We start from the raw sequence: 22,348 nt of genomic DNA on the forward strand, positions 1-22,348 counted from the left end.
TGCTTTGGGAGTCTCATGTCGGGCATGCGGACAATGTGGCCTGCCCAGCGGGGCTGATCAAGTGTGGTGAGTGCTTTAATGTTGGGGATGTTGGCCTGGTCGAGGACGCTAACGTTGGTGCGTCTGTCCTCTCGGGATTTGTAGGATTTTGTGGATCCTCGAATATTCAGTCAGCTGAGAATTCACTTTTAGAGTGGAAGCAAGTCTCCCTCGATTCCCAGGGACTGCCTGTGATGATGACACACACAAGATTTATGAAAGTAAATTTAAAAACAATCAAAGGAAAAAGTGCTTCCTAAATTCTCCCTCCCCCCTCCCGCCATGCGGTCCTCCAACGCAGCAAGGACCCTGATCAACCCGCTAAGACCATAAAAGGACATAACCCCCCTTCCCCATCCTACAACTGAATTACTCATTAAAACAACCCTCACCCAAAAACATTGTTAAAATAAAGAAAAAAATAACAAAAAACAACTAATAACATTTAAACTCTTAAAAATAAAAATCAGCACATCAAAGTATATAACTCAATCTTCCCGAAAGAAGGTAATAGCAACTTAAAATCAACCACCTTCAAAATCCGGAGACCAATCCCTTCCCCGGGAACAACAAGACCTCCGCTCCAACCCGCCCCCTTGGCCGCATGTTAAATCCAGCCTCAGGCTTTTAATCGGCACTAGGCCCAGAAATAACCAAAAACAAAGTGACCCGACTACTCAATCCCTAAAAGCCACAAAAATTAAAGAGACCACCCCGAACCGAGATCCCTCCCACACAACCTGACCGAGACCCCCCCCCACACACACAACCTGACCGAGACCCCCCCCCACACACAACCTGACCGAGACCCTCCCAACACAACCTGACCGAGACCCCCACACACAGAACCTAACCGAGACCCCCCCCCCACACACAACCTAACCGAGACCCCCCCCACATACAACCTAACCGAGACCCCTCCCAACACAACCTAACCGAGAGCCCCCCACACACATAACCTAACTGAGACCCTGCCCCACACACAACCTAACCGCAATTCCCCCCCCCACACACAACCTAACCGAGACTCCCCACACACACACAACCTAACCGACACCCCACAGCAAGATACAGTTGCACAAAAACAAAAAAAATTTTTTTTTCAAAAAAATTAAATCAGGGTTCCCAGCAAAACAAACGGCCTCAACAAATGGAGGTCATCATCATCATAGGCAGTCCCTCGGAATCGAGGAAAACTTGCTTCCGCTCTAAAAGTGATTTCTCAGCTGACTGTATAGTCCAATACGGGAATTACAGTCTCTGTCACAGGTGGGACAGACAGCCGTTGAGGGGAGGGGTGGGTGGGACAGGTTTGCCGCACACTCTTTCCACTGCCTGCTTGTTTTCTGCATGCTCTCGGTGATGAACTCGAGATGCTCAGCGTCCTCCCGGATGCACTTCCTCCACTTAGGTCGGTCTTTCGCCAGGGATTCCCATGTCTCAGTGGGGATGTTGCACTTTATCAGGGAGGCTTTGAGGGTGTCCTTGTAATGATTCCTCTGCCCACCTTTGGCTCATTTGCCATGAAGGAGTTCCGAGTAGAGCGCTTGCTTTGGGAGTTTCGTGTCGGGCATGCAGACAATGTGGTCTGCCCAGCGGAGCTGGTCAAGTGTGGTCAGTGCTTCAATGCTGGGGATGTTGGTCTGGTTGAGGACGCTAATGTTGGTGCATCTGTCCTCCCAGGGGATTTGTAGGATCTTGCGGAGACACATTGATGGTATTTCTCCAGCGACTTGGTGTCTACTGTACATGCTCCATGTCTCTGAGCCATACAGGAGGGCGGGTATTACTACAGCCCTGTAGACCATGAGCTTGGTGGTAGGTTTGAGGGCCTGGTCTTCAAACACTCTTTTCCTCAGCCACCGCTCGCTCCAACCCGATAAATAAACAACGGACTCACTCTTCACAACCAAAAAATGTTAGCAAACCCACCAAATCCCCCCTGCCCGCCATGTAACCGAAACGTAATCTGCAAATTTAAAAATTTTTAAATGAATAAAATGGGAAGACACAGACTCTGGTCACAGCGTGGTGCCACATGTCCCTATCAGCATTCTGCCCAACAGCAGCAACAAGGCTCCGTTTCCAACAGACTGATTCCACAGGATCCTTGAATGGCTTAAACAATAACAATAACTCCCCAATTAATATCCCTAACTTAGAACACTGATAATATTAACAATAAATCCAAAAAATACAATTGACTTATTTACAATTAATAAGTTCCCTAACTTCACAGGAATCAATTGAATACAAAGTAAGGAACTGACAACCCACCTAATAACCAATTTTAAATGACAACCCCCCTCCCCCGTCCCCCCCTGCAAAAGATAACCCTGCCTAAACCAACAACCCCCTAAGAAGGACTGTATATAAATACAATCCAATCTCCATCAATTTAATCTCTTGGCACAATTCAATTTACCATCAATTTAATTATTAATAAAACACTTGCATAAAAGTTCCAAAGGAACATGACCCCACTGTCCCAAACAACAAAGGCCCTAACCCTAGAAATAGAATGGTACACCAGTATCCAGAATAAAATTAGAGCAAGGCGTCAGTGTCCAGAACATCACACAAAGCCACAGCCTCTCTGATACAGCAAATAATGGACAGGAGAAAACCCAAACAACTAAAAAGAGGAAGCTAGAACAGAAGGTATAGTACCCATATTAACCCAGCCCCACATCTAATCTAAAAACAGAGCATTGCATCAATGTCCAGAACGATACACAAAGGCACAGACACAATAAACAGGGGGCATCAGAGAATCCAATTTAACAAAAAGAAGAAACTAGAACCTAAAGGATCATACTGTTAATCAACATAATTCAAAATAATGAAAATAACTAAAGAGGATAAATCACGCGACAAGGACAAGAAAGGCTGAGTAGTAAACTCCGGAAAGTGTGAGCCGATCAAAAGTGGCAGTAAGGAATGCAACATTCCAAAGGGGCGTTACCCCACTGTCCGAAACACCAACAACAACCTCAAAAAAACACTAACAGTTTGGTCAAGTACAATTTCCCCTTCATAAATCCGTGTTGATTCTGCCCAATCCTGTTATTACTTGCGAAGTGCCCTGTTACCACGTGCTTAATAATCGATTCTAGCATTATCTCTACCACTGATTTCATGGCTACCAGTACTGCACGGCTTAGATACAGAGTAAATCTCACTCCATCCTGTCCCAAACAATACCAGGGTTGATACAGAGTAAATCTCAGTCTACAGTATCCCAAACACTCCCAGGGCACGTACAGCATAGGTTAGATACAGAGTAAAGCTCCCTCTACACAGTCCCATCAAACACTCCCCGGGCAGGTACAGTATGGGTGAGATACACGCAGAGTGATCCTTGATGTGTGCAAGGTGACCTCTGGCGTTTGTGATTTGACAAAGAATTGGAAAGATTGGCTACGAATTTAAAAAAAAATTAGTGAGATACAGAGTAAAGCTCCCTCTACACAGTCCCATCAAACACTCCCCGGGCAGGTACAGTACAGGTTAGACACAGAGTATATCTTCCTCTACCTTGCCTCAAATACTCCCAGGGCACGTACAACACGGGTCAGATACAGAGCAATCTCCACCCATGACTAGACCACACCCACTGACTGCTTAACCAGAAGGCAATGCCGGTCAGCGAGCACAGGGTGACGGGTGAGCTGGACTTGTTGCGAGTTAGGGCATGGGCAGCCGAGTTGTGGATCAACTCGAGTTTATGTTGGGTAGAATGTGGGAGGAGTGCGTTGGAATAGTCATGTCCAGAGGTGACAAAGGCATGGATGAGGGCTTCAGCAGTGGATGAGTGTAAACGGGCGATGTTTCAGAGGTGGAATAAGCAATCTTAGTTATGCTGCGGATAGGATATGTGGTCAAAAACTTATGTTGGGGTCAAGTATGACACCAAGGTTGCGAACAGTCTGCTTGAGCATCAGACAGAAGTTGGGGAGAGGGATGGAGTCGGTGGCTAAGGAACGGAGTTTGTGACAATGACAATTACAAATATTAAAATATTTCACAGGCTATCACATGCAAAATGTATGGGTGAGTTTTTTTAATTAAATCGGTTCCAAAAACGGGTTAACTGATACAGAAAGTAACGGATTTCAAATATTATGCAAGACAGTCCAATAAAGGGGTGGTTCAAAGGATTTCAGCTGAGTTTACAGTGAGACATTGCAGTCAAGTCTACTACAATCACAAGTCATGTATTCAAACGGAACAAGTTTGAGGTTTGATATGATAGAAGGCGAACTAGGTGAGAAGTGATGTAAGTTAGAGTAAGAAAAAGCACTAAAATGGAACAGTCGGTAACAGAAAATCAATTACTCTCCTCTGATCACGGAGAAATATAGAAAATAGGTGCAGGAGTAGGCCATTCGGCCCTTCGAGCCTGCACCACCATTCAATAAGATCCTGGCTGATCATTCACCTCAGTACCCCTTTCCTGCTTTCTCTCCATACCCCTTGATCTCTTTCGCTGTAAGGGCCATATCTAACTCCCTCTTGAATATATCCAATGAACTGGCATCAACAACTCTCTGCGGCAGAGAATTCCACAAGTTAACAACTCTCTGAGTGAAGAAGTTTCTCTTCAGCTCAGTCCTAAATGGATTACTCCTTATCCTTATACTGTGTCCTCTGGTCCTGGATTTCCAAAACATTGGGAACATTCTTTCTGCATCTAACCTGTTCAGTCCCATCAGAATTTTATATGCTTCTATGAGATCCCCTCTCATCCTTCTAAACTCCAGTGAATACAGGCTCAGTCGATCCAGTCTTTCCCAATATGTCAGTCCTGCCATTCCGGGAATCAGTCTGGTGAACCTTTGCTGCACTCCCTCAAAATAACAAGAACGTCCTTCCTCAGATTAGGAGACCAAAACTGAACACAATATTCCAGGTGAGGCCTCGCCAAGACCCTGTACAACTGCAGTAAGACCTCCCTGCTCCTATACTAAAATCCCCTAGCTATGATGGCCAACATACCATTTGCTTCTTCACTGCCTGCTGTACCTGCATGCCAACTTTCAATGACTAATGTACCATGACACCCAGGTCTCGTTGCACCTCCTCTTTTCCTAATCTGCCGCCATTCAGATAATATTCTGCCTTCGTGTTTTTGCCACCAAAGTGGATAACCTCACATTTACCCACATTATACTGCATCTGCATGCATTTGTCCAATCACCTAACCTGTCCAAGTCACCCTGCAGCATCTTAGCATCCTCCTCACAGCTCACACCGCCACCCAGTTTAGTGTCATCTGCAAACTTGGAGATAATACACAAATTCATTCATCTACATCATTGATGTATATTGTAAATAGCTGGGGTCCCAGCACTGAGCCCTGCGGCACCCCACTAGTCACTGCCTGCCATTCTGAAAAGGACCCGTTAATCCTGACTCTCTGCTTCCTTCTGCCAATTAGTTCTCTATTCATGTCAGTACATTACCCCCAATACCATGTGCTATAATTTTGCACACAAGTGTCTTGTGTGGGACATTGTCAAAAGCCCTTTGAAAGTCCAAATACACCACATCCACTGGTTCTCCCTTGCCCATTCTACTGGAAACATCCTCAAAAAATTCCAGAAGATTTGTCAAGCATAATTTCCCTTTCACACATCCATGCTGGCTTGGACTGATCCTGTCACTGCTTTCCAAATGTGCTGCTATTTCATCTGTAATAATTGATTGCAACATTTTCCTCACTATTGAGGTCAGGTTAACCTGTCCATAATTATTCGTTTTCTCTCTTCCCTCCTTTTTTAAAAAGTGGTGCTATATTAGCTACCCTCCAGTCCACAGGAACTGATCCAGAGTCCATAGACTGTTGGAAAATAGTCACCAATGCATCCACCATTTCTATGGCCACTTCCTTAAGTACTCTGGGATGCAGACTATCAGGCCACGGCATTTATCAGCCTTCAATCCCATCAATTTCCCTAACACAATTTCCCACCTAATAAGGATTTCCTTCAGTTCCTCCTTCTCACTAGATCCTCTGTCCCCTAGTATTTCCAGAAGGTTATTTGTGTCTTCCTTCATGAAGACAGAACCAAAGTATTTGTTCAACTGGTCTGCAATTTCTTTGTTCCCCATTATAAATTCACCTGAATCTGACTGCAAGGGACCTATGTTTGTCTTCACTAATCTTTTTCTCTTCACATATCTATAGAAGCGCTTGCGTCAGTTTTTATGTTCCTAGCAAGCTAACTCTTATACTCTATTTTCCCCCTCCTAATTAAACACTTTGTCCTCCTCTACTGGATTCTAAATTTCACCCAGTCCTCAGGTTTGCTGCTTTTTCTGGCCAATTTATATGCCTCTTCCTTGGGTTTAACACTATCCTTAATTTCCCTTGTTAGCCACGGTTGAGCCACCTTCTCCATTTTGTTTTTACTCCAGACAGGGATGTACAATTGTTGAAGTTCATCCATGTGATCTTTAAATGTTGCCATTGCCAATCCACCATCAACCCTTTAAGTATCATTTGCCACTCTATTCTAACCAATTCACGTCTTATACCATCGAAGTTACATTTCCTTAAGTTCAAGACCCGAGTCTCTGAATTAACTGTGTCACTCTCCATCTTAATAAAGAATTCTGCCATATTATGGTCACTCTTCCCCAAGGGGCCTCGCACAACAAGATTGCTAATTAGTCCTTTCTCATTACACATCATCCAGTCTCGGATGGCCAGCCCTCTAGTTGTTTCCTCGACATATTGGTCTAGAAATACACTCCAGGAAATCTTCCTTCACCACATTGCTACTAATTTGGTTAGCTCCATTTATATGTAGATTAAAGCCGCCCATGATAACTGCTGTACCATTATTGCATGCATCTCTAATTTCTTGTTTGATGCTGTCCACGACCCCACTGTTTGGTGGTATGTACACAACTCCCACTAGCGTTTTCTGCCCTTTGGTATACTGCAGCTCCACCCATACAGATTCCACATCATCCATATCCTTCCCTACTATTGCGTTAATTTCCTCTTTAACCAGCAAAGCTACCCCACCTCCTTTTCCTTTCTGTCTATCCTTCCTGAATGCTGATTACTCATGAGTTCTCAGCTTTGGTCACCCTGGAGCCATGTCTCCGTGATGCCAATTATATCATATTTGTTAATTGCTGCCTATGCAGTTAATTTGTCCACCTAATTATGAATACACCTCGCATTGAGGTGCAGAGCCTTCAGGCTTGTCTTTTTAACACCCTTTGCCCCTTTAGAATTTGGCTGTAATGCGGCCCTTTTTCATTTTTGACTTGGGTTTCGCTGCCCTCCGCTTTTACTTTTCTTATTTCTATCTTTTGCTTCAAATATTCGACACACTGTGTTTGAAACAAAGCTGATTTATTCAACATTTATGGACAATATTAATCTCCAGCTCACATATAGGGGTTATTAAGATCATCAGGAACAAACAATAACTGCTAGAATGAGCATGGTTCTGTGCCCAATGCAATCACAGTAAATCCTGTTCCAGTCACAAATGCAGGATGTCAATGGCGGGGCTTTTGTCCAGCATGCACGACGGGCGAGAATGTGCCGCACCCAGACTACAGGAGCTCATTGCGCAGGGGCGGGTCCTGCCTGGGGTTTGAGCATGCGCGGTCCGTGTAATGGCGGAAGAGCCACGTGTAGCATAGGCTGCTCAAAATTGTCATTTTCAGCGGGTCGGAGGGGAGCAATGGACCAGCGGGGAGCCGGAGAGGCTTTATAAACAACCGGTGCCCACCGCAAGCCCGGAATAATAACCGGAATATCGGCGTTTGCAGCTTCGGGACTTTCTCCCGGTCACAGGCCCAGGCTAACGGCGGCCATCTTCGTGCAGGAAGGCAGGTTCAGCGCTCAGCCATCTTGATTCAGTGAGTAGCACAGCGCATGCGCCGCCATCTTGGTGCAGGAACAAAGTGAATGATGTCATTGTCTGTTTCCAACCGGGTCCTAGTGCGGAAAGGAATGTATCAGATAATTTATTCTCACTCCCCACATCTCGGATTTCTCACCATCTCCCCAAAAGGCGTTGCTCAGTTCTGAGCTTCTGAGTTTATGTTCACACAATTACATAAGAATATAAGAAATAGGAGCAGGAGTAGGTCATTTGACCCCCCGAGCCTGCTCGCCAGTCAATAAGATCATGGCTGGTCTGATCATGGACTCAGCTCCACTTCCCTGCCCGCTTCCCATAACCCTTTACTCCCTTATCACTCAAAAATCTGTCTATCTCCGTCTTAAATATATTCAATGACCCAGCCTCCACAGCTCTCCGGGCAGAGAATTCCACAGATTTACAACTCTCTGAAAGAAGAAATTCCTCCTCATCTCAGTTTTAAATGGCCGGCAAATACCTTGTCGAGCCCCCTCATTATCATTAAGTTTCAATAAGATCACCTCTCATTCTTCTGAACTCCAATGTGTATAGGACCAGCCTACTCAACCTATCCTCATAAGTCAACCCCTTCATCTCCTGAATCAACCTAGTGAACCTTCTCTGAACTGTCTCCAATGCAAATATATCCTTCCTTAAATACGGAGACCAAAACTGTACGCAGTACTCCAGGTGTGGTCTCACCAACACCCTGTACAGTTGTAGCAGGACTTCTCTGCTTTTATACTCTATCCCCCTTGCAAGATAGGCCAATATTCCATTTGCCTTCGTGATTACTTGCTGGTCTGCACAATAATTTTTTGTGTTTCATGCACAAGGACCCCCAGGTCTCTCTGTAATGCAGCTCTTTGCAATTTTTTTCTATTTAAATTATAATTTGCTTTTCTATTATTTCTGCCAAAGTGGATAACCTCACATTTTCCCACGTTATACTGCATCTGCCAAATGTTTGCCCACTCACTTAACCTGTCTACATCCCTTTGCCGATTTTTTGTGTTCTCGCAATTTTTGTATCAACAGCAAACTTGGTCCCTTCATCCAAGTCATTAATATAGATTGTAAATAGTTGAGGACCCAGCACCGATCCCTGCGGCACTCCACTAGTCATATTTGCCAACTGGAAAATGACCCATTTATCCCGACTCTCTGTTTTCTGTTTAGCCAATCCTCTATCCATGCCATAACATATTACCCCCCATCCCTGTGAGCTTTTATCTTATGCAGTAACCTCTTATGTGGCACCTTATCGAATGCCTTCTGGAAATCCAAATACACCACCTTATTCACCCTGCTCATTACATCCTCAAAGAACTCCAGCGAATTTATCAAACATGATTTCCCTTTCATAAAACCATGTTGAATCTGCTTGATTGAATCATGCTTTTCCAAATGTCCTGCTACTGCTTCCTTAATAATGGACTCCAGCATTTTACCAATGACAGATGTTAGGTTAACTGCTTTTTGTCTGCCTCCTTTTTCAAATAGGGACATTACATTTGCAGTTTTCCAATCTGTTGTGACCACCCCAGAATCCAGGGAATTTTGGTAGATTACAACCAATGCATCCACTATCTCTGCAGCCACTTCTCTTAAGACCCTGGGATGGAAGCCATCAGGTTCAGGGGACTTGTCCACCTTTAATCCCATTATTTTATCTAGTCCTACGTTATTAGTGATAGTGATTGTATTATGTTCCTCCCTACCTATAGCCCCTTGATTATCCACTATTGGGATGTTTTTAGTGTCTTCTACTATGAAGGACTCTTACTATCTGTTTTTATATCTTGTGCTAGTTTACTTTCATAATCTATCTTCCCTCTTAATCATTTTTTAGTCGTGCTCTGCTAGCTTTTAAAAATTCCCAATCCTCTGGCCTCCCACTAGTCTTGGCCATGTTGTATGCCTGTGTTTTCAATTTGATATCGTCCCTTATTTCCTTAGTTAGCCACGGATGGTTATCCCTTCTCTTACAGTCTTTCCTTCTCATTGGGATATATTTTTGTAGTAGGTTTTGAAATATCTCCTTAACTATCTATCACTGCTCATCAACCGTCCCATTCTTTAGTCTATTGTCCCAATCCACTTTAGCCAAGTCTGCCCTCATACCATTGTAGTCTCTTTTATTTAAGCTTAGGACCCTGGTTTGAGAACCAACTTTTTTACCCTCCAACTGAATTTGAAATTCAACCACATTATGGTCACTCATTCCTAGAGGATCTTTTACTACAAGATCATTTATTAATCCTGCCTCATTACACAGTATTAGATCTAAGATAGCCTGCTCCCTGGTTGGTTCCGCAATTAACTGTTCAAGGAAACTATCCCGGATACACTCTATGGACTCCTCCTCAAGGCTACCCTGGCCAATTTGCTTTGTCCAATCAACATAATGTTTAAAATCACCCGTAATTATTGCCGTTCCTTTATTACAAACTTCCATTATTTCTTGATTTATGCTCCGTCCAACAGTGTAACTACTGTTAGGGTGCCTATAGACTATGCCCATCAGTGACTTTTTCCCTTTATTATTCCTTATCTCCACCCAAACTGATTCAATATCTTGATCCTCTGAGCAAATATCGTTTCTCACTAACGCACTGATCCCATCCGTTATTAACAGCGCTACCCCACCTCCTTTTCCTTTCTGCCTGTCCTTCCGAATTGTCAAATACCCTTGAATATTCAGTTCCCAGTCCTGGTCACTTTGCAACCACATCTCTGTAATGGCTATCTGATCATTTGTATCTATTTGTGCCATCAACTCATCTATTTTGTTACGAATGTTATGTGCATTTAGACAAAGATCTTTTAAATTTGTTTTTTTACACTTTTTTCCTGCTTTTTTACTCTGTCCTTCAAACTCACTTTCTACATTTTTGCTTTCTAATTCTAGCTTTACTTCCCTCCCTCCTGAATCTATTTTCAGGTTCCCATTCCCCTGCCAAGCTAGTTTAAACCCTTCCTAGCACTAGCAAACCCACCCGTGAGGATATTGGTCCCGGCTCTGTTGAGGTGCAACCCGTCCGGCTTATACAGGTCCCACCTCCCCCAGAAGCGGTCCCAATGCATCAGGAATCTAAACCCCTCCCACCTGCACCATCTCTCCAGCCACGCAGTCATCTGCTCTATCCTCCTATTTCTGTGCTCACTAGCTCGTGGCACCGGGACTAATTTTAAATATCACCCGAGACCCTGCCTCTGTTTATATTACACTAGATCCTGTCCCTGTTTGTATTACATTAGACAGTACTTTCTTTAGAAATAGAAGTATAGAGTACAAAAGTGTGGATATTATGATGAACCTGTACAAAGCACTGGTTCGGCCTCAACCTGAGTATTATGCCCAATTGTGGGCAACGCACTTTAGGAATAATGTGAAGGCCTTAGAGAGGGTGCAGAAAAGATTTACGAGAATGATTCCAGGGATGAGGGACTTCAGTTACCTGGACTGGAGAAGCTGGGGTTGCAAGGGGGATAGAGTATAAAAGCAGAGAGGTTCTGCTGCAACTGTACAGGATATTGATGAGGTCACATCTGGAGTACTGCGTACAGTTTTGGTCTCCGTATTTAAGGAAGGATATACTTTCATTGGAGGCAGTTCAGAGAAGGTTCACCAGGTTGATTCCTGAGATGAGGGGGTTGATTTATGAAGAAAGGTTGAGTAGTTTGGGTCTCTGCACATTGCAGTTCAGAAGAATAAGATGTGATTGTATTGAAACATAAAAGATACTGAGGGGGCTTGACAAGGTGGATGCAGAGAGGATCTTTCCACTCATAGGGGAATCTAGAACTAAGGGGCATAGTTTCAGAATAAGGAGTCGTCCATATAAAACTGAGATGAGGCGGAATTTCTTCTCTTGAGGGTTGTAAATCTGTAGAATTCTCTGCCCCAGAGAGCTGTGGAGGCTGGGTCATTGAATATATTTAAGGCGGAGATAGACAGATATTTGAGCGATAAAGGTTTATGGGGAGTGGGAGGGAAGTGGAGCTGAGCCCATGATCAGATCAGCCATGATTGTATTGAATGGCGGAGCAGGCTCGAGGGGCCAAATAGTCTACTCCCGCTCTTATTTCTTATGTTCTTATGTTCTCCTTAGAGCAGGGAAGATTGAGAGGAGATTTTATCAAGGTGTTCAAAATTAAGAGGGGTCTTGCCAGAGTAGATAGAGAGATACTGTTCCCATTGGCAGAAGGGTCGAGAACAAGAGGACACAGATTTAAGACGATTGGCAAAAGAACCAAAGGCAACACAAGAAAAAAGCTTTTTGCGTAGTGAGTGGTTAATATCTGGAATGCACGGCCTGAAAGGGTGGTGGAGGCAGACTCAATCACAGCTTTCAAAAGGGAGTTGGATAAGTTCCTGAAAGAAAAACATTTGCAGGGCTGTGGGGTAAGGGCGGGGCAGTGGGACTAGCTGAGGTGCTCTTGCAGAGAGCTGGCACGGGCTCGATGGGCCGAACGGTCTTCTGTGCTGTAACCATTCTCTGATTCGATGGTTCTAACTCTATCAGCATAAGCCTCTATTCCCTTCTCCCTCACAGGCTGATCTGAAGTGCATCGATACTGGAAACACAGAGCGACCAATCCAGAGCCGCTCTGTATCAGGGTGGGCACTGGATGCGGAAGTCGCTCCCTGACCTCCTGTGTGGGTCTGTTTGTTGCATCAGTTTGAGCTGGAGTGGAGGGGGGGGGAGAAACTGCTGGGTTTCACCCCCAGTACCTCTGAGCCCAGTCGGGCCCAACAATTTCCGATGAGAGACTGTCAACGGCGGTGGATTCTCGGGGAGATTAGGTTGCGAAACACACACTGCCCGCACAATGTAGAAGAGTATTGGTTTAGGAACAAGTATTTCTGCAGAGGCGTTCAATGTACAGTTTTGTTTTAACCCATTCTTGGGATGTGGGTGTCGCTAGTAAGGTCAGAATATATTTCCAATTTCCATTTGCCCCTTGACAAGGTGATGGTGGGTCTTTTTCTCGAACCGCTGCAGTCTGTGTGGTGAAGGTCCTCCCACCATGCTGTTAGGTGAGGAGTTCCAGGATTTTCACCCAGTAACGATGTAGGAACGGTGATATATGCCCAAGTCAGGATGGTGTGAGACTTGGAGGGGAACTTGGAGGTGATGGATTTCCCATGCACCTGCTGCCCTGGTCCATCGAGGTGGGAGAGGTTATAGGTTTGGGAGGTTCTGTCAAAGTTCTGGTTGACCTGCAGATGTATAAAGTCCCTCCCCTTCGCCCCGCCCACCTCTCCCTCCTCCCATAGAGGCCAGAGTCTTGTGTAGGCCCAGACCAGGTGGTGGGTTCCCGTCCCTGAAGGACATTAGTGACCAGTTGGGTTTTTACGACAATGCGACAGCTTTCATGGTCACTTTTTTCTGCTGATGGCCGCACAAATAGCCAGGTTCATTCAGCTCAATTTCACAACCTGCCTTTGTGTTTTTGTGGGTTCTCTCTCACCCACCCTTTTTCTTGTTTGAAATTCACTTACAGGGTATTAAACGGGGAGGATTTGTCGACCGGAGGCTCAAACCAAACATCACATTAAGATCTGACGGAGTCACTCGATTCATCGGGACCTGAATATCATCGGCCTTTGACCATGGAAGCAAAAAGCACTGTTCACAGCGGGGAGAAACTCTACACGTGCTCTGTGTGTGGACAAGGCTTCAGCCTATCATCCAACCTGAAGAGACACAAGTGCAGTCACACTAGTAAAAAAACTGTGTAAATGTGGAGACTGTGGGAAACGTTTCAACTACCCATCCCAGCTGGAAACACATCGGCGAGTTCACACTGGGGAGAGGCCATTCACCTGCTCTGATTGTGGGATGAGATTCACTACATCATCCAGCCTGCTGGCACACCAGCGAGTTCACACTGGGGAGAGGCCATTCACCTGCTCTGATTGTGGGAAGGGATTCACTACATCATCCAGCCTGCTGGCACACCAGCGAGTTCACACTGGGGAGAGGCCATTCACCTGCTATGATTGTGGGAAGGGATTCACTACATCATCCAGCCTGCTGACACACCAGCGAGTTCACACTGGGGAGAGGCCGTTCACCTGCTCCGATTGTGGGAAGGGATTCACTCGGTCCTCCCACCTGCTGAGGCATCAGCAAGTTCACACTGGGGAGAGGCCGTTCACCTGCTCCGATTGTGGGAAGGGATTCACTCGGTCCTCCCACCTGCTGACACACCAGCGAGTTCACACTGGGGAGAGGCCGTTCACCTGCTCTGAGTGTGGGGAGGGATTCACTCAGTCATCCAGCCTGCTGGCACACCAGCGAGTTCACACTGGGGAGAGGCCATTCACCTGCTACGATTGTGGGAAGGGATTCACTGGGTCATTCAACCTGCTGAGGCACCAGCGAATTCACACTGGGGAGAGGCCGTTCATCTGCTCAGAGTGTGGGAAGGGATTCACTTGTTCATCCGACCTGCTGACACACCAGCGAGTTCACACTGGGGAGAGGCCGTTCATTTGCTCTGAGTGTGGGAAGGGATTCACTCAGTTATCCCACCTGCTGAGACACCAGCAAGTTCACACTGGGGAGAGGCCGTTCACCAGCTCAGAGTGTGGGAAGCGATTCACTCAGTCATCCAACCTGCTGACACACCAGCGAGTTCACAAGTGACTGCAGGGGTTGGATTCTGCTGTTATTGCTGCTGTTAATCACATCCCGACTGAATCGTGTTCATTCAACCTGCTGACACACCAGCGAGTTCACACTGGGGAGAGGCCGTTCATTTGCTCTGAGTGTGACAGTTGGAGTTTGTTTCCGCTGATGTTAATAACGCCTGTAACTGGACTGGAGTTTAATATTTGGGATATATACAAATAAATTAGTGTTGCTTTCAACACATTGCTGTGGATTTTTGTCTTTCCCACCGGAGTGTTTAGCATCAGCTGGCTGGAGCTCAGAGAGGACAATCTGGGGGGAGGATCGTATGGGGGGAGCCTGGACACAGTCCTTCAGGGTCACACTGAGAGGGCCAAATGGCACTTTGGTCATTCTCATCTCTCTTCACTGACAGCAAAGTCGCCATGTGGGTTAATCTTGATGCGTGTAAGGTGTGGATGATATCCAGACAAGGGTGTTTAAAGAGATGGGACAGGTGCTCTGTCAGTCCCTTGCCCATATCTCCAACAGCTCAGTAGAGTCAGGGATTGTTGCCTGAGATTGGAAGGTAGCACACGTAGTTCCCATTTTCCAAATTGGGCACCAGTCAGAACTCGTGAACTGAAGGCCTACCAACGTGACCTCGATTATGGGAAGGTGCTTGAAGAGATCCTGAGAGATGCTGTTTTCGATTATGGGGAAAGGGAAGAGGCCATTAGAGATACTGAACACGGATTCTGGTAAACATGGTCATGTCTTACAAACTAGCTTGAGTTTGTAAAGAAGCCGTTAGGTTGGTGGATGGGGGAATCCAGTTGACATTGTCTACCTCAGGGTGTCAAATTCATTTTCTATGGTGGGCCTTATCCAATATCCTGACACTTGGCATGGGCCACATTCAGCAAAAGCTATTAATATAGGAATAAATGAAGATAAACTACATCAGAATTTACATTTAGCTTTTATTTACTGCTGCTGCTCCCCATCCCTGGCACCGCTTAGCTTGAGCATTCATGAACTAACCCTGCTCAAACAATAACCACAAGGATATCGCTGCATTGTTCTGCCTGTGACCACAAGGCTGTGTCACTGTCACACACAGCGTTTCCTTGCTTCACATCTCCATACAAACACCATCTCTTCAAACATCCCCTTTCTACACAATTGCAGCAGACATGAGCAAGAACGTGAGGCTTAGTAAAAGACACATTTCATTACAGCAAAGGTTACACTGGGAGAAATGTTCAGTTATGTTCCATTACAGGCAAAATGCCGGGCAAACCAGCTGCACACTGGCACCTGAACAATGCCTCATCGGCTACAGGCTTTTCTTAAATAGATTTGCTGCTTGGATATAAACTTAAACCAGCTTTTCAGGCGTGATGCTCTATTCACACATTGAAGGAGAGAGAGATGCTCTGGGGTACACGCTAAGTCCAGTAGCTGGAAGTGATTAACAGACTGGGTTTTGTGTTTAGTGATCACGGGCTTGTTACCAATACCAGCAAAGATGAAGTCCATGGAATAAAAGGGACAGTGAATACTGTCTCACTGCGAGCGAGTCAGAATGAGAAGCTTTAACAGCTGATGTTTCACAAAGGGAGACCTCACCAGACCAAAGGACATTGGTGGTGTTTAATGGGCTGTTTGTGTCACTGGGCTACAGGAGGCTATTTGTGACAGAAGGAAAGCTGGTCATGAGAATGTGGCAAAAGGACGGAGATAGGGAATCATGGGAAAATAGCTAAATAAATGTCAAGAAGCAGACAATTGCAGAATCGACAGAAAAAAAAGGGGTTACCAAGAGTTGAGGTTGAGGTGAAACACAGGTCATGAGAAAGACGCAAGGCGGCACAAAGAAAGAATGCAATCCTAGATAGGAGGAGAAAAGTAATGGTTTTTACTGATAAGGAGGAAGGGAAACTAATTGGGTTTTTACCGATAAGGGTAGACAGTGTAACGAAGCTATAACAAATGGCACCAGCCCTAATTGGGAGACTTCCTTGCCTGCCATTGGACATACTCGGGGTGGGGGGGAGGCAGAAAGGGATTGGATAGACCAAGTGCCAATCAAATGTGTTCTGTTTTGAAATGTATAACTGTGGTTGTTTCGCGCTGAAAAGGTGCTTGTCCAGAGGAAGGTGAACAGGCTCTGATTTGAGAGTGTCCCTTTGTCTTGACAAGTCCCGGCCGGAGAATCTTCAATAAAGGTCTTTTACAGAAAAGGCAACAAAGGTGTTACGTGTCAGTGTTTTCGCTGAAACAGATTGAGGGAAAATGAATCCGAAATTAACAGTCACAGCAAACAAGCAGTTTACCGGCCTGTCCAGGGCCCCACTCTGACCTCCACCTTCTCTCTCTCTCACTATTGATGGACACTGCTGCAGTAATTGCTCCTCTGACCTTTCCTCTCTTGTCCCTCCTACACCCCTAATACACAGCCCGACACAATCTCCCTCCCCCTACATCCTCACTGTGCTGGAATCCACACCAGTTTCCCCATCTGCTCCTTGTTCTCTCCCTGGATCCTGAAACTACAGAACTCACTCATAGAAACATAGAAAATAGGTGCAGGAGTAGGCCATTCAGCCCTTCTAGCCTGCACCGCCATTCAATGAGTTCATGGCTGAACATGCAACTTCAATACCCTCTTCCTACTTTCTCGCCATACCCCTTGATCCCCCTAGTAGTAAGGACTTCATCCAACTCCCTTTTGAATATATTTAGTGAATTGGCCTCAACTACTTTCTGTGGTAGAGAATTCCCCTCCTGAAGTCTACAGACTCCAAAACTGAAGCTTGGTGGCCCTCAGTCCCGACTCCTTGATTTACCTCCCCTTCTTTCCTCCTCTTTCCCCCTTGGTTGTGTTCCACACTCTGGGCCTTGGGCCTTCCCCGGGGATTCTGAGTATGAACAGGGGGATGTGTGTTGAGACAGGACGTCCCAGCTCTCTTCCTCTTTCCCCCTTGGTTGTGTTCCACACTCTGGATCTTGGGCCTTCCCCGGGGATTCTCAGTTTGAACAGGGGGATGTGTGTTGAGACAGGATGTCCCAGCTCTCCACCTTTAAAGGGGAAAGGAATGGCCCTGCTTTATGACATCAAAGTGCCTAGCAACCAACCTCCCTGAGCCCTGCTCATTATGGGCTGGGTTGAGCTCAGTGCTGTTACAGGAAGGGAAACAGGAGCAGGATTCGACCCGTGTGGAGCCCAGGATTAATGGGGAGAGGTACAGGATCAATTTGTATCTTATTGAGTGAGAAATGTCATTGTCCCAGACACTCCCTGTCCCTCAGTATCTGTGTCAGGGAGCGACCGATGGGTTCACTCTATCTAACCCGTGCTGAGCCCGACTGGAGAGTGTTTGATGCTGGGCATGAGGTGCTCAGCTCAATGAGCACAACATTTAACCCAAAGATGATCAGATAAACCCATGAGCTTCTCCCCTGGGCACAGATCCTGAGGACAGGGAGTGTCTCTAATAATTTGGCTGGTGTCCTTGATCAAATTTAAGCACCTCACTCATCTCTTTTTAAAATTAGTTCATGGGATGTGGGCATTGCCGCTCATTAAATGCTAGAGAATATAGGCCTAGTCTACTCAATCTCTCATAGGACAATGCCCCCATCCCAGCAATCAGTCTGGTGAACCTTCGTTGCACTCCCTCGAAAGCAAGTTTATTTTTCCTTAGGTAAGGAGACCAAAACTGTGCACAATACTCCAGGTGCGATCTCACCAGGGCCCTGTATAATTGCAGCAAGACATCTTTACTGTTATACTCAAATGCTCTTGTAATAAAGGCCAATTTACCATTTGCTTTCTTAATTGCTTGCTGTACCTGCATATTAACTTTTAGCAATTTGTGTACAAGAACATCCAGGTCCCTCTGAACACCAACATTTCCCGATCTCACCATTTAAAAAAAAATACTCTGCCTTTCTATTTTTACTATAAGTGTGTAACTTAACATTTATTCACATGATATCCCATTTGCCATGTTCTTACCCACTCGCTGAGCCTGTATATATCCCCTTGAAACATCTTTTTATCCTCCTCACAACTTACATTCCCAACTAGCTTTGCATGCTAGCAGCACCCCACCAGTTACAGCCTACCAACCCGGAATGACCCGTTTATTCCCACTCTCTGTTTTCTGTCCGTTAACCAATCCCTCAACCTTGCTAGTATGTTACGACCAATCCCATGAGCCTTAATTTCAATAAACTCTTGTATGGCACCTCATCGAATGCCTTCTGTAAATCTAAATACACCACATCCAGTGGTTCCACCTTATCTATCATGCTAGTTACAACCTCAAAAAACACTAACAGTTTTGTCAAGTACAATTTCACTTTCATAAATCCGTGTTGATTCTGCCCAATCCTGTTATTACTTCTGAAGTGTGCGGTTATCATGTGCTTAATAAGAGATTCTAGCGTTTTCCCTGCTTACTGATGTCAGGACTACCGGTACTGCACGGGTTAGATACAGAGCAAGTCTCATTCCATCCTGTCCCAAACACTACCAGGGTTGATGCAGAGTAAATCTCAGTCTACAATATCCGATACACTCCCTGGGCAGGGACAGCATGCATTAGTTACACAGTAAAGCTCCCTCTACATTGTCCCATCAAACACTTCCAGGACAGGGACAGCACGGGTCAGATACAGAGTAAAGCTCCCTCTACACTGCCCCATCAACCACTCCCAGGGCAGGTAGTGCATTGGTTAGATATTAAGTAAAGCTCCCTCAAAACTGTTCAAATAAAAACTCCTAGGGCAGGTACAGCATAATTTAGATAAAGTGTAATTCTCTATAACTTCGCTCTACAATTGTACATGGCCTTGGTGAGATAACTGGAATACTGTGCACAGTTTTGGTCTCCTTATCTAAGGAAGGATATACTTGCCTTGCTAAGATACAGAGTGAAGCTTCCTCAACACTGTCCCACTAGACATTCCAAGGGCAGGTACAACACAGGTTAGATACAGAGTATATCTTCCTCTAACCTGTCCCAATATTCCAGGATAGATACTGCATTGGCTGGATACTCGACACTGTCGCATCAACTCACAGGGCAGGTACAGCATGGAATATATACAGAGTAAAACTCGTTCTACAATGTCCTATCATTACAAAGTAATTTTTTCCTCTATGCTGTCCCATCAAACATTCCAGGGCATGTACAGCACGGGTTAGATACAGAGCAAAGCTCCCTCGACACTGTCCCTCAAACACTCCCAGGGGAGGTACAGCATGGGGTTAGATACAGAGTAAAGCTCCCTCTACACTGTCCCATCAAACACTCCCAGGGCATGTACAGCATCAGTTAGACACTAAGTAAAGCTCCCTCTACACTGTCCCATCAAACACTCCCAGAGCAACTACTGTATCAGTTAGACACTAAGTAATGCTCCCTCTGCACTGTCCCATCAAACACTCCAGGGCATGTACAGCACGGGTTAGATACAGAGTTAAAGCTCCCTCGACACTGTCCCTCAAACACTCCCAGGGCAGGTACAGCATGGGGTTAGATACAGAGTAAAGCTCCCTCTACACTGTCCCATCAAACACTCCCAGGGCATGTACAGCATCAGTTAGACACTAAGCAAAGCTCCCTCTACACTGTCCCTCAAACACTCCCAGGGCAGGTACAGCATGGGTTAGATACAGAGTAAAGCTCCCTCTACTCTGTCCCCTCAAACACTCCCAAAGCAAGTACTGTATCAGTTAGACACTAAGTAATGCTCCCTCTGCACTGTCCAAATAATCACTCCTAGGGCAGGTACAGCATAATTTAGATGCAGGATAATCCACTCTCAAACCTCACTCTACAATTGTACATGACCTTGGTGAGACCACACCTGGAGTACTGTACACAGTTTTGGCATCCTTATCTGAGGAAGGATATATGGGTAGAGGTGCAGAATACCAAAGGGCAAAAAACGTTAGTGGGCGTTGTGTACAGACCTCCAAACAGTAGTAGTGATGTTGGGGAGGGCATCAAACAGGAAATTAGGCGTGCATGCAATAAAGGTGCAGCAGTTATAATGGGTGACTTTAATATGCACATAGATTGGGCTAGCCAAACTGGAAGCAATACGGTGGAGGAGGATTTCCTGGAGTGCATAAGGGATGGTTTTCAAGACCAATATATCGAGGAACCAACTAGGGGGGAGGCCATCTTAGACTAGGTGTTGTGTAATGAGAGAGGATTAATTAGCAATCTCATTGTGCGAGGCCCCTTGGGGAAGAGTGACCATAATATGGTGGAATTCTGCATTAGGATGGAGAATGAAACAGTTAATTCAGAGACCATGGTCCAGAACTTAAAGAAGGGTAACTTTGAAGGTATGAGGTGTGAATTGGCTAGGATAGATTGGCAAATGATACTTAAGAGGTTGACTGTGGATTGGCAATGGCAGACATTTGGAGACCGCATGGATGAACTACAACAATTGTACATTCCTGTCTGGTGTAAAAATAAAAAAGGGAAGGTGGCTCAACCGTGGCTATCAAGGGAAATCAGGGATAGTATTAAAGCCAAGGAAGTGGCATACAAATTGGCCAGAAATAGCAGCGAACCCGGGGACTGGGAGAAATTTAGAACTCAGCAGAGGAGGACAAAGGGTTTGATTAGGGCAGGGAAAATGGAGTACAAGAAGAAGCTTGCAGGGAACATTAAGGCGATTGCAAAAGTTTCTATAGATATGTAAAGAGAAAAAGGTTAGTAAAGACAAACGTAGGTCCCCTGCAGTCAGAATCAGGGGAAGTCATAATGGGGAACAAAGAAATGGCAGCCAATTGAACAAGTACTTTGGTTCGGTATTCACTAAGGAGGACACAAACAACCTTCCGGATATAAAAGGGGTCAGAGGGTCTATTAAGGAGGAGGAACTGAGGGAAATCTTTATTAGTCGGGAAATTGTGTTGGGGAAATTGATGGGATTGAAGGCCGATAAATCCCCAGGGCCTGATGGACTGCATCCCAGAGTACTTAAGGAGGTGGCCTTGGAAATAGCGGATGCATTGACAGTCATTTTCCAACATTCCATTGACTCTGGATCAGTTCCTATCGAGTGGAGGGTAGCCAATGTAACCCCACTTTTAAAAACAGGAGGGAGAGAGAAAACAGGGAATTATAGACCGGTCAGCCTGACCTTAGTAGTGGGTAAAATGATGGAATCAATTATTAAGGATGTCATAGCAGCGTATTTGGAAAGAGGTGACATGATAGGTCCAAGTCAGCATGGATTTGTGAAAGGGAAATCATGCTTGACAAATCTTCTGGAATTTTTTGAGGATGTTTCCAGTAAAGTGGACAAGGGAGAACCAGTTGATGTGGTATAATTGGACTTTCAGAAGGCTTTCGACAAGGTCCCACACAAGAGATTAATGTGCAAAGTTAAAGCACATGGGATTGGGGGTAATGTGCTGACGTGGATTGAGAACTGGTTGTCAGACAGGAAGCAAAGAGTAGGAGTAAATGGGTACTTTTCAGAATGGCAGGCAGTGACTAGTGGGGTACCGCAAGGTTCTGTGCTGGGGCCCCAGCTGTTTACATTGTACATTAATGATTTAGACGAGGGGATTAAATGTAGTATCTCCAAATTTGCGGATGACACTAAGTTGGGTGGCAGTGAGCTGCGAGGAGGATGCTATGAGGCTGCAGAGTGACTTGGATAGGTTAGGGGAGTGGGCAAATGCATGGCAGATGAAGTATAATGTGGATAAATGTGAGGTTATCCACTTTGGTGGTAAAAACAGAGAGACAG

The 22,348-nt window shown here is 45.4% G+C and overlaps 2 pseudogenes; both read left to right on the forward strand.

The window, feature by feature from the left end:
- The window catches only part of LOC139253653 (zinc finger protein 664-like), a 33,317-nt pseudogene extending 19,763 nt beyond the window's left edge, over positions 1 to 13,554 (forward strand).
- Positions 13,552 to 22,348, forward strand: part of LOC139253655 (zinc finger protein 850-like) — a 105,873-nt pseudogene continuing 97,076 nt past the window's right edge.

Source organism: Pristiophorus japonicus, unplaced genomic scaffold, assembly GCF_044704955.1.
Source record: "Pristiophorus japonicus isolate sPriJap1 unplaced genomic scaffold, sPriJap1.hap1 HAP1_SCAFFOLD_495, whole genome shotgun sequence".
In the NCBI taxonomy this organism is placed as follows: domain Eukaryota; kingdom Metazoa; phylum Chordata; class Chondrichthyes; family Pristiophoridae; genus Pristiophorus; species Pristiophorus japonicus.